Genomic DNA, 13,775 nt, shown 5'->3' with positions numbered 1-13,775 from the left:
TGTCTTTTGGGTCAATAGATGTGTACATCTTGAGTTTGGACATGGAAACTTCAGTGCCTGCTGAAACCAAATCTTGCTGCAGCTTTTTTGCAGTCACTTGAGGGTTTTGACCACCTTCCACCTCAGGAATCTAGTGGCAACGGTAATAGCTTTCTTTTACTGCAAAGTAGTGTAAACAGTGTTCATTTAACTTTCAACTTTGAACCATGCTGCTAGCTTTATCCACAGGGACATTTAATGCTTTTGCTCTTTTTGTATCTTTTTTCTTGTTTGTTCAAGCCAATGATCTATTCTCTTATCATTTCAGACCACTCTCCTGACAATCCAGCAATATTCGTGGACTAGATTCCATTGCACATGAGGAATGGGATAAGATTCCTCAGGAGAGCTACCAGAAGCTGATGTCTGGCTTTGCATCACATTTGCAGCAGGTCATAAAAGCTAAAGGTTCACTACTATTCACTAAAAGAAGCTTGTCATGAAGGAGTTGAATAATTCTGAGACAGCAGTTGTTATTAAAAGTGGCATTTTGTGTTAAGTTTGGTGAAACTCCTAAGTTGCAAGTGGGTTGGATAATTTTGATGACCGTTGTCAATGTATAGTCAGGAGGACGATCAAGGGTGGATATTCAAGCCTGCAGATGCTGTATAATGCAGATCTGTAATATGGCAGTATGATAAGCCCATACAATTTTTTTTTATTCTGAATCATTTGTTTGATTTCTAACATTAGTAGATTTATTATTACATTTTTGATTGACACATAATTACTACCTTCCCTGTGACCACATAGCCTAATGTAGAGAGCAGACTGTGATGTATTTTTCATTGTGTGCTTCACCGTGGTTATAACCTACTGCTTGCCCTGCACAATATGCTATCATATGTTTAGAAAGAAGTACTACATATACATCCAGTTCTGTAGACAACCTTTATGCAATATCTTGGGATTTCATTCACTCTAAGACTGTATTCTTAGGTGTTAATAACACCGAGATTACTGCTGATAAAATGAACTCTTCTGGGATAACTGGAGCATTATCTATTAACCATAATCTATGCCACATCCCTGTCCTTTACAAATGGGATATCTTAACTCAATAATAAAAAGAATTGCAAAATGATGCAGTTATTTTCAACTGTAGAATTTACAAAATGTCTTTTAAAAGGCAATATAATGATTGTCATTAGCTCAGAAGAAGTATATATCAATTGTATATTAATAGGCTGATTTTTATTACTTTTGTAGGCAAGGGCACCATAGTAATTTAACTTGCAAATCATAGTAAAACTGCAATTCTTCCACAAATTAATTTTCTTATCCCAATTTGAGACTCAGTTCCCATAGAAAAGAAGTCTTTATGATGTGAAAAGTAACTAAAACACAATTTGGAGCAACTCAAGTCTTCCATTTTGTGTCCGCAATTGCAGTTAGAATATTTTTATATGAAAAAATAAATGTATAATGTTTAATGAATCATGGATGTTGCTTATCGACAAGCTGTTATTCAGTAAGGCATTGAAGTAATGTTCCTCAGTAATGGAGGAATGGACTGGCCATGTAAAGGTATTGCTGGACTTGTCTTTTAAAGAGCTACATGTGCATATAAATAGTTTGGGTGTGAAATCTTGATCCCAGATTCCCTTTAATACACACCATATTTTAGGGGAAAGAATTCCCCTAAATTCATGTCCATGATGTATTCTGAAATAATGGTTCATTTGCATCTAAGTAAATTGGTACAGAATGTACATGACAGCTTGCAGTCCTTCTTTGTATTCTTAGCATGTCTTTCTATCCATTGTTCTGCCCGAGGACAAAAAGTGGAACACAATATAATATATTACTTCAGAAACACAGAACTGTCAAGAGGAGGTCTCATTACTTTCTGTGTTCACTCTACTTCAAGGAATAGTGATGCATTTCATGAGGCATGTAATTGTAAGTGTTATATATTGAGCACCCTGGCCATAACTTATTCCTTACCTTCCACTGTTTCATTCAATGTGGTTTTTGGTCTGATTCCTGCTGCTGTCTTAAAACAGTCACTTTTTGTACTGGTGACCTCTAGGTTCAAATTGTCAATGTCAACCATTCTTTGATGTCAAACACCTAAATAAGTATCTTTCATGTAGTGTGATGGATGTTATCTCTACAGACCCCGAAAAAACATTTCAGAATCATTCTTGACAGGATCATTTAACACTGTGACCTCCATTTCATATATCTGTTATATTGTAAAGAAAAACCTTTATGATATTGCATTTTGGGGTGTGAATTAGTGGTGGGTGAACATCCATTAAATCATGTCAAACCCCCATTGGGGGACATATTCTATACTATTCCTTATACCAGCCTTAAAGGGCTCAGTTCATGGACATACTAAATGAATCAGCGAGATTCAATTCTCTTTGAGCTGCTATGTGCTCTGACTAATAGACATGGGACCTAGTCTAGGCCTTCCCCATCGGTCTACTTAAAATTCTATATTTGGATATTTGAAAATAGATTTTCTAAGCCAGAAAATACATTAGGGATTCCCCAAACAATGGTGCCTACAGATATACATTGGCATGTATTATACTGTATGAGGGTGACTGTAGGTATACAGCTAAGAAATGTCCACACTAGCTCAAGTTGACTGCTGTTTCCTGCAATTTTATGATGAACACTGGTATCTACTGATGTCACTGGGCATCTAGCAATGCTTAGTTTTCCTTTTAAAAAATAAAATATCTCTTTTTAATATATTGGACATGTAGTTGTCCTTGTTTTTCACAGCTTTTCTTAAACATATCTATAACTTTCAACTTAGTAAATCTACGGACAACAGATCTAATTACTTAATAATTAACGAAGGTTGTAAAATGGAACATCAGGTCTCCATCATATGTATCTTAGTGTATACTTGCATTGCACAAGTTGTCTGAGAACGTTATAATGTGCTGTTTATTTGCTATTCCTAATGAAACTATAAGAATATACCGAAAATCAGGTGTAACTATTCCTCTCACAACGTATGCCGCAACCCTGTCGTGATCACATGTGATGTGATGTGCATGGGGTTTCGGCGTATGGCGGTGATAAGAGGCTCAGGGGTGCATCGGGGAACAGTAAGCAGCAGGGGTGAGCAGTGAGGTGAGTAATAGTAGTGTTTTATCTTTTTTTTTCTACTTGTTACATTGATTATGTTCTGGGGTCTTTTTTTCAAATAATGGAGAATTTGCTGCAAATCAAATTTGCCAGTAAAGTCTGCATGATTTGGCGAATTCTAATCATGTCCACTCATATCTAGGCATATCCCTTCATACCATACTGTCCCATCTGTGCTGATTGTTGCAGGCAGTGTAGGGACAATTCCTATTGACAAGGATGACAGTAAAGACCAAATAATAATTTATCCATACATTTCTAGATGGAATAACAGATGAAGGATACAATACAAAAATCTAATAAATGGTCTCCAAGCTTTAGTATTTTATAGGCCAAAGTATCTCCTAAAAGTCATATGTTGGAGAGTTATTCTTTGGCTGTGTGCCCACTATACGTTTTTTAAGCATTTCTGCAGCGCTATTTTGCTGCAGAAACGCTTAAAAAACGCTTGGTAGTAGGTCTGCAATGTTCCCCAATGATAATCTGCATGTGCTGTGCACATGCTGCGGAAATTTCCGCTGCGGATTATCATTGCGGAAAAATCAGCAGCACTACTAATTATTTTGCGTAAATCGCGGCATTTTCGCCGCCATTGACTTGCATTGAATCACTTAATATCCGCATGACTACATGTGCATGTGCAGATATTAAGCGATTCAATGTGCGGATGGTACCCGGGTCTGGAACAGAGGAGCCTCTCCTCCAGACCCGGGTACCATAGTACCTGTAAAAAAAAATGAATTAAAATAAAAAATATACATTATACTCTCCTTCTGATGGCCCCCGGTCTCCATAGCGATGCGTCCTGGCTCCCCGGCAGCTCGCGATGGTCTAAAAGGACCTGCCATGACGTCATTTAGTCATGTGATGGGTCACATGACTAAATAACGTCATGGAAGGTCCTTTTACACAACTGCGAGACACCGGGAAGACCGGACGCATCGGAGAAGGAGACCGGGGGCCATCGGAAGGTGAGTATAATGTTGTTGTTTTTTTTACCATTTTTATTCTTTTTTTTAACTAACTTGGTCACACTATATAAAATTCATGCCGGCTGCATGGATTTATATAGTGTGACCAAGTTGTCAAGCACTTTTCCAAGTGGTGCTAAAATCGCTTGGAAAGCGCTTGTCAACCCGCATGCGGAAATGCATGTGAAGAACGCTTCACTTCCGCTTGTCCCTGGTAGGAAAAACGCATGTACAATCCGCATACATTTTTTCTGCCAGGGAGATGCAGAAACGCTCAGGAAAAATCCGGAACATTTCTGCATCGTAGACACATAGCCTTTCTGTTCCTTTTACAATGTTACAAATTACAATGTATTCTTATATGTCAAGGCACCATTTATTTTCATTTTTAGTATCAACATTCAAAATGACATGTACTTTAAGGTGACAATCATTTTTATTTTTAAGATTTTGTGAGACTGGCATATGGATTCAGGTTAGATGTATTACCGGCTTACCGCCACTCCAGACAGAATCCTTGCAGCACATTTTAGTCTACTTGACTTTTGTTTCCTTGAATATTAGTTAAGAAGGCTTCCATGCTGTCATGCATTATTTATGACCTTATTAGCAGACTGCTGAATGATACAACATCTCACACCCACATCTGCTTACTTAGTAATATGGATGAGGTCAGGAGAGTTCAGAATAGGCTGAGCGATGCCATTGAAGCATTTGCACTTCTATTTGCAATTTAATTGCCAGTATGTGTCATAAACAAACTACATTTACAGACTGGGAAGTGCTGCAGATGAATAGAAGAGGAAAGTACCACGAGTAATACAAATGAAGTGATAGTAGTGTTAGATACAGCTCAGAGATTAACACATGTATTTGTAAGTGTTATTCCTTACATTGGAAGAGATGTGCAAATCCTTTCTTGATTAATCCAAAGCAACTTTATCCTGCCAGTTATTTCTCTTTTATGAGCATCTGGAGATTTATGTTAAAAAGTTCATGCTCTGCTAACAATGAAATAGCAAAGTTATAAATCACTGTAGTCATCTTAAAGCAGACCAAAACACATACCACATGTTCATTTGGATGGTTTTACACCACAGCACCATCCTTTCTGCTCCATTACTACTCATCAAATATTTGCTTATTGGTTGGTATTTTTATTCTTACAAAAAGTTTCACAAAAGTTTTTTTTTGATAATTTCCCAGCTGGCAAATAAGTTTCTCTCTACTGCAAATAACATAGCATAATACACATACAGGACAACTCTTATAGATATGCTACCTGTACAATAAGGGCGCATTACCTGCAACAACTGAATAGGGTATCGATGTCCTTGATGACTATGCCACTAAGGGCTAACATTATTTATTAAGACATGTTAGCTTACAGTAATGTTTTTTGGGTGCTGAATATTTTTAATATTTGGGCACTATATAATAAGTATAGCATAGGGGCATTAATAAAAGATGGTGTGCATCAGGGGCGGACATACCGCCGGTGCAGCTACACTGGGGCCTGGACCTGGAGGGGGGCCCTTGCAGGGCATTTAATAATGAGAGCAATCTGGCCACAGGCTCCGAGGGGCCCATGGCCAGATTGCCCTCATAACAGGTGGTGTGCCGGGCAGGGATCTTTCCTGCGGCTCCGCTGCAACAGCAGAGCCACAAGAACACGTCCACAGCTTCCTGCCCGGCGCTTTCTCTGTGACACAGGAGCGCGCGTCATCACTCTGCACGCGCTTGACTCATTCAGAAAGTTCCCGGCAAGGAGACAGAAGAGATGCTGTGGCAGGGAAACGTGCGGAGAGGTGAGTGAGTGAATTTCTGTGTGTGGGTGTTTTTTTTTTTTACAATATAGTGGGGAGCAATAAACTGGAGATTGGAGGCAATGCACTGGGGGAGCAATAAACTGGGGGAGGGTGGCTGGAGGCAATACACTAGAGTAGCAATGAACTGGAGACTGGAGGCAATACACTGGGGGAGCAATAATCTGGGGGGCTGGAGGCAATACACTAGGAGAGAAAAAAACTGGAGACTGGAGGCAATACACTGGGGGAGCAATAATCTGGGGGGGCTGGAGGCAATACACTTGGAGAGCAATAAACTAGGGGGACTGCAGGCAATACACTGGGGGAGCAATGAACTGGAGACTGGAGGCAATACACTGGGGGAAAATAAACTGGAGACTGGAGGCAATACACTTGGGGAGCAATAAAGTGGAGACTGGAGGCAATACACTTGGGGAGCAATAAACTGGGGTTGCTGTACGCAATACACTGGGGGAGCAATGAACTGGAGACTGGAGGCAATACACATGAACTGGAGACTGGAGGCAATACACTGGGGGAGCAATAATCTGGGGGGCTGGAGGTAATACACTGTGGAAGCAATAAACTGGAGACTGAAGGCAATATACTGGGGGAGCAATAAACTGGGGAGGCAATACAGTGGGGGAGCAATAAACTGGGGGGGTCTGGAGGCAATACACAGGGGGAGCAATAGACTGGGGACTGGAGGCAATATACTGGGGGAGCAATAAACTGGGGAGGCAATACAGTGGGAGAGCAATAAACTGGGGAGGCAATACAGTGGGGGAGCAATAAACTGGGGACTGGAGGCAATATACTGTCGCAGCAATAAACTGGGGAGGCAATACAGTGGGGAGCAATAAACTGGGGAGGTAATACAGTGGGGGAGCAATACACTGGGGAGGCAATACATTGGGGAAGCATTAAGCTGGGGACTTAAAGCAATACACTAGGGGTGCAATAAACTGAGAAAGCAATACAGTGGGGAGCAATACACTGGGGGAGCAATAAACTGGGGAGGCAATATAGTGGGGAGCAATAAACTGGGGAGGCAATAAACGGGGGGAGAAATAAACCGGGGAGGTGATACAGTGGTGGAGAAATACACTGGAGAGCAATACACTGGGGAGCAATACACTGGGGGAGGCGATACAGTGGGGGAGCAATAAACTGGGGAGCAATACACTGGGGAGGCGATACAGTGGGGGAGCAATAAACTGGGGGGGGCTGGAGGCAATACACTGGGAGAGCAATAAACTAAGGGGACTGCAGGCAATACACTGGGGGAGCAATGAACTGGAGACTGGAGGCAATACACTGGGGGAAAATAAACTGGAGACTGGAGGCAATACACTTGGGGAGCAATAAAGTGGAGACTGGAGGCAATACACTTGGGGAGCAATAAACTGGGGTTGCTGTACGTAATACACTGGGGGAGCAATGAACTGGAGACTGGAGGCAATACACATGAACTGGAGACTGGAGGCAATACACTGGGGGAGCAATAATCTGGGGACTGGAGGCAATATACTGTCGCAGCAATAAACTGGGGAGGCAATACAGTGGGGAGCAATAAACTGGGGAGGTAATACAGTGGGGGAGCAATACACTGGGGAGGCAATACATTGGGGAAGCATTAAACTGGGGACTTAAAGCAATACACTAGGGGAGCAATAAACTGGGAAAGCAATACAGTGGGGAGCAATACACTGGGGGAGCAATAAACTGGGGAGGCAATATAGTGGGGAGCAATAAACTGGGGAGGCAATAAACGGGGGGGGAAATAAACCGGGGAGGTGATACAGTGGTGGAGAAATACACTGGAGAGCAATACACTGGGGAGCAATACACTGGGGGAGGCGATACAGTGGGGGAGCAATAAACTGGGGAGCAATACACTGGGGAGGCGATACAGTGGGGGAGCAATAAACTGGGGATGCGATACAGTGGGGGAGCAGTAAACTGGAGAGCAATACAGTGGGGGAACAATAAACTGGGGAGGCAATATAGAGGGGAAGCAATACACTGAAGGAGCGATACACAGGAGAGGCAATACACAAGGTATGCAATAAACTGGGGGAGCAATAAACTTAAGGAAACAATACAGTGGGGAGACAATACACTGGGGGAGGCAATATACTGGGGGAGGCAATACACTGGGGGAGACAATACACTGGGGAGGCAATACACTGGGGGAAGCAATACAGTGGGGAAGCAATAGACTGGGGGAGCAATAAACTAGAGGAAACAATACAGTGGCGGGACAATACACTGGGGGAGGCAATACACTGGGGGAGGCAATAAAGTGGGGAAGCAATACACTGGGGGAGCAATAAACTGGAGGAAACAATACAGTGGGGAAACAATACACTGGGGGAGGCAATATACTGGGGGAGGCAATACACTGGGGGAGACAATACACTGGGGAGGCAATACACTTGGGGAAGCAATACAGTGGGGAAGCAATAGACTGGGGGAGCAATAAACTAGAGGAAACAATACAGTGGGGAGACAAGACACTGGGGGAGGCAATATACTGGGGGAGGCAATACACTGGGGGAGGCAATACAGTGGGGAGGCAATATACTGGTAAACGTGAGGGAAAAGGGGAAACAGGAGTTGAAAAGAAGCTGCAGATGCAATTAGCAAATAAAGGCGACCACTGGAGGGACCGCTACTCTTTTAAGATTTTCAAAGAAATACTGAAGTTTTACTTATTTGATTCATCACTAGAGAATTTTTTTTTTTCTTGCAATATACTGGTGGAGCAATACACTGGGGAAAGGACAATGAGAGGGGGTTGGTGGAGGGTTGGGATGGGACTAAGACACTGATTATATATATTTATTGGGCACCGGAAATTATAGTTAATGGGAGGCAGAGCTAGGTTATCACTTTATATTTTTAATGGTGCGTGGCTGATTGTATGTAAATGGTGGGGTACATATCTGTAGTCAGGGGTGCAATGTGAGGAAGACAAATGTATATATACATTATATGTGACCTTGTAATTTTCATGGCTGCGGTGACAAGTGTGACAAGACGAGTCATGGCTGGGAGATGTCGATATGAAGGTCTGACCAAATGGAGATGAAACAACACAAAAAGGTTCTAATCAGACAAGACGTCAGCGGACACTGGATGTAAGTATTAGTCTGTATCTGCACTGTATGACTTGGAGTAATACTGTTATTTGTAAAATCACTTAGGTCACATTCTCACATTTGTGTGAAATGTCCGTGAGTTTCCAGATTTTTTTATTGGTCCGGCACATGGACTCAGTGTTTCATAGATCCATTCACATATCTTTGAAAATCACGGGTCTGAGAATAAGATCTGCGAGACTCAGAGCATGTCTTGTTCTGATCCGACGTGAAAGATCAGAATAGGACTTACTCAGTGGGTCTGTGTGCTGTCTAAGAAAAAAATCGAGCAGCACACGGATACAGAAATGTAGCTTTATTATATATATCGCTGTCCCTTAGTGTATAGTGTACTCACGTATTGTGTATAGCACAGTTCTTAAAGGGGTATTCCCATCCCCAAGATCCTATCCCAATATGTAGTAGGTGTAGTAATATTAGCAAATATCTTCAATTAGAAATGCAGTGTAGTTCTCCTGATTAGCTATATTGCTTATCTCATGTGCAGGCATTGCAGTAGCTTAGGTATCCATGGTTATAGCCACACATATAGTGACAGTTAGTTGGTTAGTCAGCTGTTAGTGGTCGTAACCATGGATACCTAAGCTACTGCAATGCCTGTGTGGCACCCCAGGGGTCTGGTTTCCACAGTAACAACAATGTTATGTCTGAGAGCAGGTGGGAGGTCTCTTGGTCAGGAATCCTATGCATGCCACACCTCCTGCCCAGTCCTGGGAGGGGAAGAACTTCCCCTATATAAACCTAGGGCTGAGGCAGGGTTAGAGAGTTGAGAGGGAGAGTTCAGCCAGGAGGGGCTGACAGGGAGCTGTGGCTCCGGCTGGGCCCAGCTCCTGGGCCATGCCAGGAGTAGAGAAGAAGTAGAGACAGAGAAAAGAAGCAAATATAGGAACAGAACATCAGGAGCTCTGTGGGAGCAGTGTTACAAGGAGTCAGGGGCTGGCAGCTGCAGAGCTCGCCCTGACTGAGAAGATTTCTTACCGGACCCGGAGTCCGAGGCTGTGGGGACTAACTCCTACCCAGCAGCAGAATCCGTCAGGCAGGGGATTCCAGGTCCTCTGGCCAAGAAACCCGAAGGCACGGTCACACGCATGGGACCAGCACCGCCGTCGTGGAGCGGAAGCTACTAGAAGGCCCCGAGTCACCGGCCATACGGGTGAGCACCACACGGTACACTCAGGGACGTGGGCTACTTATACCCGCCTCTAGCAAGGTAGCCAGAAGAGTACAGTCAGTTTGGGAGGCCTACAACTCCGCCTGGCCAGGGGAGATCCCATCTGCTCAAGGACTGACCAGGCCCCAATCGCTAGCCAGTACTCCGGGAGGGTCTATCGTTGTCACCAGTAAAGACCCTGAACTACACCGTACCGTCTCTGAGTGGTTCCTGCTACCCCCATCATCCACGTCGGCTGCCCTGAGGCCATACCCCTCCCGTTGGGGGTTATACTATCACGCTGCACAATCCTACCACCGGCCTCAGCGGTCTGCCCTGCAGCAGCAGCTCCTTAGCTGCATTCAACGGGTGGCGTAGTCGTACAACATCTACCGCTAATCCAGCGCCACTTAGTCTGACTCCCTGGGCACGGACCGGATCACCGCCACGAGACTACAACCCTCAAGAGATCCGGCTCCGGGTAAGCTCCCGCGTGCGCAACGCAGCGCGACACAGGCCCAGGGGCGCGTCAACTTTTGGCGTAGTCGGCAGGATTTCGTGCCCGCAACCACCGGGTACTGCGTGCCTGAAAAAGACTGTTCAAACTTACCTGTGGTGAAGATTCCCGCCATCCGGCGCCATCTTCCGCTTCCTTCCCGCCATCGGTGGAGTTTTCCCGCCATCCGGTGCCATCTTCAGCCTTCTTCCCGCCATACGTGGAGTTTTCCCGCCATTGGACGCCATCTTGAGGACGCCGCGCGGGAAGAAGAGGGGCGTGGACTCCGAAAGCGCGCGAGAACTGAAGCCCCGCCTCACGTCCGGACGTTGCGCAAGGTCCTGGAAGGAGCCCAGCAGACGCCGACGTCACAGGAGCGCGACGGAAGGTCCTCAACCCTGACGATCCACTGCGGAGCCGCGGCCTACGGAAGAGGATCATCGCAAGGTAGGCCACGGTCCACTAGGGGGGAGAAGGATGCCGGATACGGAGGAGAGCTTCACCGCTTCAACCCCCGCCAGCGCCACCGCTGTTGCGGTCATGCTTTTCACCATGCCCTATATCCCGGGGGCAGCCTGGCTACCCCAGTACTCAGGGGAGTCACATACCCTGCATGACTTTAGAGAAAAGCTGGATAGCCTCTTCCAGGTGTACCCCCTCACAGAGGAGCAAAAAGTGAGCATCCTGGTGGCCCAATTAACCGGGGCAGCCCAAAGGGAGGTAAAGTCCTGGCCACCTGGGAGGAGGACTGTCGCAGAGATACTAATCCAGCTAACCGAGGAGGAGCTGCAGTACTACCAATACGAGGAAAGCCAAGAGGACCCGGACGGGTCTGAGGACTACCCTCAGGAGGGAGCACAAAGAGGACATAGCTACTGAAGGGAAGTAGCGTGAATAAAGAGCTGTAAATAGTTACCCGTAAGGGTACAAGGACTGCTGCTAATTAAAATATGGTCCCCGTTGGGATTAGTGAATTGTTTCCCATGTGCCCCTATCTTAAACCAGGCTGAGGACTGTGAGCAGCCATTCCTTATCCCCACTGACCGAGGACTGAGAGCGGTCGTTCTTTCCCTCTACCTGGCCGAGGACTGAGAGCGGCCATATCCTGTAAATAATTATGTGTTTCTAGTTATTTATAGGAGTCCTTGGTGGATTTACCGGGAATCCTTTGTACAGTTAGTGGAGCGTAACCCAGGATGGACTAAAAGACTGTTAAGGACTCGGGGCAGGACAGACCCCTACCTGGTTACGTCTCCCTGTTTTGGTGAAATGGACACCTTTGTTTCCTTCAAAGACTGCACCCGGTTGCGGACATGCCGTGACCACCTTTATGTGTTTTTCTTATTGTATTATTATTGTTATACCCTGTTATGTCTTTCTAAAAAAATATGTTTAGTCCCGGAGTACTAAATTTCACTAGGGGGGAATGTGGCACCCCAGGGGTCTGGTTTCCATAGTAACAACAATGTTATGTCTGAGAGCAGGTGGGAGGACTCTTGGTCAGGAATCCTATGCATGCCACACCTCCTGCCCAGTCCTGGGAGGGGAAGAACTTCCCCTATATAAACCTAGGGCTGAGGCAGGGTTAGAGAGTTGAGAGGGAGAGTTCAGCCAGGAGGGGCTGACAGGGAGCTGTGGCTCCGGCTGGGCCCAGCTCCTGGGCCATGCCAGGAGTAGAGAAGAAGTAGAGACAGAGAAAAGAAGCAAATATAGGAACAGAACATCAGGAGCTCTGTGGGAGCAGTGTTACAAGGAGTCAGGGGCTGGCAGCTGCAGAGCTCGCCCTGACTGAGAAGATTTCTTACCGGACCCGGAGTCCGAGGCTGTGGGGACTAACTCCTACCCAGCAGCAGAATCCGTCAGGCAGGGGATTCCAGGTCCTCTGGCCAAGAAACCCGAAGGCACGGTCACACGCATGGGACCAGCACCGCCGTCGTGGAGCGGAAGCTACTAGAAGGCCCCGAGTCACCGGCCATACGGGTGAGCACCACACGGTACACTCAGGGACGTGGGCTACTTATACCCGCCTCTAGCAAGGTAGCCAGAAGAGTACAGTCAGTTTGGGAGGCCTACAACTCCGCCTGGTCAAGGGAGATCCCATCTGCTCAAGGACTGACCAGGCCCCAATCGCTAGCCAGTACTCCGGGAGGGTCTATCGTTGTCACCAGTAAAGACCCTGAACTACACCGTACCGTCTCTGAGTGGTTCCTGCTACTCCCATCATCCACGTCGGCTGCCCTGAGGCCATACCCCTCCCGTTGGGGGTTATACTATCACGCTGCACAATCCTACCACCGGCCTCAGCGGTCTGCCCTGCAGCAGCAGCTCCTTAGCTGCATTCAACGGGTGGCGTAGTCGTACAACATCTACCGCTAATCCAGCGCCACTTAGTCTGACTCCCTGGGCACGGACCGGATCACCGCCACGAGACTACAACCCTCAAGAGATCTGGCTCCGGGTAAGCTCCCGCGTGCGCAACGCAGCGCGACACAGGCCCAGGGGCGCGTCACCTGCACGTGAGGTAAGTGACATAGCTAATTAAGAGAACTATACTACATTTCTAATTGGAGGTATTTACTAATATTAGTACACCTGCTACATATTGGGATAGGATCTTGGAGATGGGAATACCCCTTTAATTATATAGTTTGCTCCTTTATTATATATAACACCATCTCTTATTATGTAGCAACCTCTCTATGTATGGCGCAGTCCCTTATTATATAGTTTCCTCTGTAATGTACAGCGCTGTTCCATTATTACATAGTGTCATTTCTTGTTATATATAGCACCGTTCCTTACATAGTGTATTCTTATTTTTGTCAGTCACAGCGCCCTCTTTTATTACAGAGTCCTCTCTTGTTAGATATAAAACAACTGCTGATAGAACAGCATCTGACCAGAAGACCAATCCATCAGCTCCTCCATCAGAACAGAAGCTTTCCCATGCTCCATCAGTAGTCATTGCAGTTTATATCTAACAAGAAAGGACGGTATGTAATAGAGAACAGGGCGGTATAAAAAAACAAAATT

The 13,775-nt window shown here is 45.6% G+C and overlaps 1 protein-coding gene across 5 annotated transcripts in view; it reads right to left on the bottom strand.

The window, feature by feature from the left end:
- PDE1C (phosphodiesterase 1C) overlaps positions 1–13,775 on the bottom strand; it is a 1,470,255-nt gene that overhangs the window by 640,533 nt on the left and 815,947 nt on the right. The gene's annotated exons all lie outside the window — the stretch shown is intronic.

This window comes from Phyllobates terribilis, unplaced genomic scaffold, assembly GCF_046119375.1.
Source record: "Phyllobates terribilis strain yellow unplaced genomic scaffold, ASM4611937v1 Scaffold_4__5_contigs__length_816908805, whole genome shotgun sequence".
NCBI lineage: Eukaryota > Metazoa > Chordata > Amphibia > Anura > Dendrobatidae > Phyllobates > Phyllobates terribilis.
Note: the sequence above shows the minus strand (reverse complement) of the source record. Positions and strands in the feature narration are given on the sequence as shown.